This window comes from Anabrus simplex, chromosome 1 (genome assembly GCF_040414725.1).
Source record: "Anabrus simplex isolate iqAnaSimp1 chromosome 1, ASM4041472v1, whole genome shotgun sequence".
NCBI lineage: Eukaryota > Metazoa > Arthropoda > Insecta > Orthoptera > Tettigoniidae > Anabrus > Anabrus simplex.
In genome coordinates this window covers 808,590,206-808,596,205 of record NC_090265.1, presented here as the reverse complement: position 1 = coordinate 808,596,205, position 6,000 = coordinate 808,590,206, and positions in this window count along the sequence as shown.

Here is a 6,000-nt window from a genome sequence, read left to right as displayed (position 1 = left end):
CGATCGATCTTTGAAACTGAGATGATCAACACATGACTGAAGAAGAATTTCAGTCCTTTAAAGAACGAGTGTATTGAATGAAAGGTGGCAAACTGTGACTAACATCTTTTGGATCAAACGTTAGGAAAACTAGGGGATGGCCAGTAGCAGCAATTGGGGGAGGGGAAAAAAATGAAGAGAGAACACAAAGTACCTGGGCTTGCGGGGTATAGGGGAAGGAGGGCGGGATATAGTCTGTACATCAAAACTGAAAGAAAAGAAAAAACTACAAAATGGCAAGTTGTTTTGATGCTCTGTGAGCGAATTTCAACAGAGAAGTAAAGGTTGACAGTTAAGCAACGTTTGGTAATAATAGGTAAACTTTCATCAAAGGAACAATATTACACATGTATTACCATTAAATACAAGTACGCCATGATTATACAGTTACAAATCTCTTAGTAGTCTATTTCACTATAGACTAAGAAACAAACGGACACTAAAGAGACTGCAAGACTGACGAATGCATGCGACAAGCGGGTGAATCATATCTCAGTGTCCATGACCTTGGCAAAAAAAAAATATATACCTCTGCCACCCTTCTTCACAGCTCACGCAAAGTCCCCACTACTTGCTGTAGTGCTATACAAATCGGTTAGCCGCGACGAACGACATTTTATGCATATTTCTGCTAATAATTTTGTTAATAATTAAATTAAATAAAGGAAAGAATTAGCTGATAAGACAAAAGGGCTTGTACAAATTGCTTTTTTTTTTTTTTTTAATAATTGCTATAATTCCTAGTTTTAGCCAGCTAAAATGGAATCAAAATGTAATGTTTTCTCCGCAAAGGCAGGGGCAACTGGAGATGACGAGCCAATTCCTTCCAGTTATGAAATTTTGATTCTACTTTTCTTAAAACTAAGTGCATATAAGCACTAACCAGTATGGTTTAAAATCATGTAAAAATATTGAAAAAAGACATGTGGCCTATGTGATATTAAAATATCATATATTTTTACGGCTTTCAGAGGTGCCAAGGTGCCAGAATTTGATCCTGTTGAAATTCTTGTACATGTTATTTTGGCATAATGAGCATCTTCAAGTGCCACCACACTAAGCTGGGACCAAATCCTACAATTTCAGCTGAGAAAGCCAGTGCTCCACTATCTGAGCCACTCAGACTGGCTGAAATTAGATACACAACCAATTGCTGCAAGAAGCTTCAGACAAAAGATATGACAAGCACTGTCATTTCACATGGTTAAACAGTGGTATATTTTGTATTACACTGAAAGATCTCATACAAAACAGAACTTGAAATCATCATCATCATCATCCCACTCCAGTCGCCCGGGTGTGGTTAACAAGCCTCCTCCATTCCTTTCTGTCCTTCCACTTTTCCTGCTCCATTATTTCTGCCACATCCAATCCAGCTTCTCTAATGTCCTTCGAAATCTGATCCATCCACCTTCTTCTTGGTCTTCCAACTGGTCTCTTTCCCTTAACTTCTTTTTCCAATTCCCTTCTTGCTACCCGTACCTTTCCTTTTTTTTTTTTTTTTTTTTTTTTTTTTACAGGTGCAAACCATCTCAGTCTTGTTTTCTGCATCTTCTGTACTAATGGTTTTATATTTTGCTCTTCCCTGATTTTAATATTTTGAATTCTATCTCTTCTTTTGTCTTTTTAACTGATGTTCTTAAAAATTTCATTTCTACTGCTTGGATCTTACCACCTTGCCTCTTATTAGTTACCAGCGTTTCTAGTCCTATGTTACAATTGAACTTGAAATGTTTCCATTAAATGAATAAGAATTGATCTTGAAGTATTTTATTTAATCTGGTGTACTACTCTTTGATGATACATAAATTAAGATGTGTACAATAACAATAAGGCATCAATAATCTGAATGTCAGTTATCTGAACTATTTTTTATTTTATTTTCGGATGATTGAACACTGAATGTTTGCAGATCTTGAAAAGAAACTGTGAATATAGGTATAAATTTACTCGCGTGAATTGTTTACTACTGGTTTTTTTTACAACTTGCTTTACGTCGCACCGACACAGATAGGTCTTAATGGTGACGATGGGATAGGAAAGGCCTAGTAGTGGGAAGGAAGTGGTCGTGGCCTTAATTAACATACAGCCCCAGCATTTGTTCTGGTGTAAAAATGGGAAAACCATCTTCAGAGCTGCCGACAGTGGGCTTTGAACCCATTATCTCCTGGATGCAAGCTCACAGTTGCGCACCCCTAAGTGCACGGCCAACTTGCCCGGTTAACTACTGGAATATGTACTTCTGGCAGTTTGAGAATCAAATAGCAATGAAAATGACTCGACTATGGAAGACGTTAAGTATATGCTCACTGCTTTCATTACTAGGCATCGGATTTGTATGCAAATGCATATTTTGTTTGACAAGATGTAGACCTCGAAAACCAACAAGGGAAGGTGAAACTGGACAAATTACTAAGTTTAATAGTGTGTATATATATATATGCATCATTTGCATATATTTGAGATGAGTGCATACATTTCAAATTTCAGATTTATTGTGCTTGTTTTCAACTTTCATTATGCATATTTTTACATGTTTTGCAAGCTGTCTTCAAGAAAATGTAAAGTAATTAATGCCAGGAACTATTTCAGAGGGAACTGGCACTTATCAAGACACACTTCCAAATCATACCAGCTAAAATCTATCAAGAAGCTAGAACATGTGGGTTGCGTCTTGGTGATTTGTTGGATATTATGGAGAATATGAAGCGTGCAAATAAAATTTTGTGATGTTCTTAAACGAAATCCGGGCTACGACATCATGATACCTATAAACACATATCTGGGGGGTACTGATGATGTGGATCTACCAGAATGTTTAACACCTACACTCGCTCCCTGTCACATCCATATAGAGAGATCGTTGTCCGCATTGAAGGTGGTTTTAACAGACCAACACCACAGATTTATACCAAAAAACTTGGAGAAGACTGTTGTAGTGTACTGCAAAGCAAATTATGGACAGGAAAAGTAGGATGTGAAGAGAAAAATGGAAGTGGAATGTGTATTTAAGTGTGTTTCTTCGCATTTGTGTTTTTTCTCTCTACACGGTTTTCTTACAACCCCACTAATTGATCCATCAGGTGTATTAATTAACACACTGTGTCTTATCTAGGAGGCGTGTGCATGTTGTTTTAACAGTGAACACTGACAGATTGATATGTCTCACAAACTATGCATGGATTATTTGTACTAAAGGAACAACTGCAGCTATAACTAGTATGATTTTTCATTCAGTTGTTTATTCATGGTCATGATTTTATGTATTGGTGTGGATGAACCGTGTGAGTCTATAAAGGAATGTTAAGTTTGCATTTCATATGAGTGTTTATTAGGATGAAAATAAGTACATATTTTGCCACTTTTTGCAGCGTAGTTGCATGCTTATATTGGTGATTTATATAGCACGTAAATTCGATGTCGATTCATTACAGTGGAGTACATTATGCAAGTGGTTGTGCAATGTCTTTATAAAACTTATACAATTATGGCCTTCTATTCGTAGTTGAAAATGAAACAAAGGTTCATTACCAAAACCAAGATTGAAATTTCAAACAGACCTTCAGCTAAAATTTATGATACTGGAATTACAACCAGAACTATGTCACAAACAAAAAGGAGAATGGATCTTTCATGCAATGACTTAATTTTCAACAGTTAGCAGAAGAAAACAATGATTTTAAAAAAGTACAGTACAATTTTCTGAACTATGTTGATGTAGGCCTGTTCACTTCACTTCAAACCCTCTGTTTTTAAAACTTCAAATGTCCTGAAATACAGCTACTTTTGACTTACACTCTTTATATCTGGCAAAAAAATACTTAATTTTGCATCAAATGTTGAAAGTGCAGAACTGGTTGCAGCAAAGATATGTTATTATTTTTCAATAAGGAATGTAGCCACTTCTATTATGGGCTGTACAATGATGTCAAATATTTTCTCTTAAGGTGTAGTCTGATAATCCAAACTAGCCCCAGTTCCAAGTTCAAATTATCAACACTTGATTGCATACTTGTTTGAAGTAAAAAAAAAATGTTGATGTTTGAAGATTTCAGGAAGAATTCAAACTTTACAGTCACTAACATTTAAAAATTGGTCATACCCACAGGTACAAAAAGCATACAAAGTCATTTAAAAATAATGAGTCAAGTAGCCTACATTTTCTATGAGTTATAGAAACATTTAAACATTTCATTTTCAACGAAAATTTCAAAAAGTTGCCTTCTGTTTCACCATAAAATTTTCTTCTGTTACTTTAGAGCATTCGTTAACTGGGCATACATAATAATTATTTCTTCAGTATGTAATGTACACTTCTAATACTACATTTTCATCTAATGTACTTTTGTGGAATTCTATTTGTACAAATATTGAGATATATCAGTAACATTTGTCTAGACAGTCTATTGTTCTAGGTGGACTACAGGTGGATGGTTATCTCAGCTCTATACAAGGTAGAGCAAATAAGTTTCAAGACCATGTTCTTGTAATAGCACATTATGCTACAAGCAATAATTAAGACATGGGTATGTTTAAAAAACGAGCAAAGCAAGTTTTATAATCTCCATATGAGTGTCTTAATTGATGATGATGATGATGATGATGCTTGTTGTTTAAAGGGGCCTAACATCTAGGTCATCGGCCCCAAGTGTCTTAATTACCATTATAGGCAAGTTTCATACGACTGTTTATGTTTGACGATAATTATAACTCTTTTTAAATATTCATAAATTTCTGTCAAGATCTCCCTTGACAGTTGAGTTTACTGAACAGAGCTCAGAGCGCATGCGCTGGGTTATTGATTTTCCATGAGTGGATCAGAAATCTTGACAATGTCATATGTTTTCAAAGCTTTGATAGAAGGTCATCATAATCTAGCTTTATTTCAAATACAAATTGTTTATTGTACGATTGGTGAAGTGAATTTGTGGGAATTTGCCGTGTGGTTGTGGAATATTGGAAGTAGAAGGTGCATTGATATGTGTGTCCGACATGTTTGATTTTGGAAACAAGTGTGAAGCTAGTGCGTTGAGCGCAGGTGTGATGTTATCCTTACCTAATTGGTCGAACAGTTGTATTATAATGAAAATCTAAACTCTGATTGGTGGAGAACCTGTGTCATAATGAAAATCTGAACTCTGATTGGTGGAGAACCTGTATCATAGTGAAACTTGAACCATAATGAGCCTCATTCAGTTTTCTGGTATGTAATATTTATACTTTGGCATCGTTGAGCATAAAATTAATTTCAGAGGCACACGTATCTGTGACGAGCTGCTGGAAAACATATCAGCATCCAAAAAGTGTTCATTTGAACAATATTTTGGAATTAGCACAAGTAACATGTCCTTGGAGTAGAGAAGCAACAAATCTCAAGAAATATTGGAAAACACTTGGCTTGTGTAGCACTGGTAATTTTCAGAGTTTTTCATGCAACTTCCTGATTCTGATTTACACCTTTGACACAGTGGTATCAAAATAAAGATGCACACCTACCATTTACCAAACAAGAAGTTCCTCATTACCAGTACCACTATGGTCATTTGGTCAGTTAAAGGAAAGAAAACATGAGCAGGTAAAAAGTTCAGTGCATTTAGAGAGTTTTACTGTAGAGTTATAACTAGAATTCAGAAGTTTATGACCTAAAGAAGTACAAAATATGCCAGCAAATATGCCCTAAAAACTAGCTAAATATGATCTCAAATGTCAAATATGACTTAAGCATTTTTAGGGATGGATAGACTTAAAAATCTAGCCCTGTCACGAGTCAGGCAATGGGTTGCTACTTTAGTCAGTCCACATCCCTCCATCCCCTATTCCAGGCCCCATGGGGAAATACCCAGTACCCATGGAACCTCATCCCAGGTATCCATTGTTATAGTATCCCCTGTGACGCGGATCCTCCCTCCCAGGTTATCATTGGTAATACTGTACCCATGACCTACCCTTAAAATTCATAGT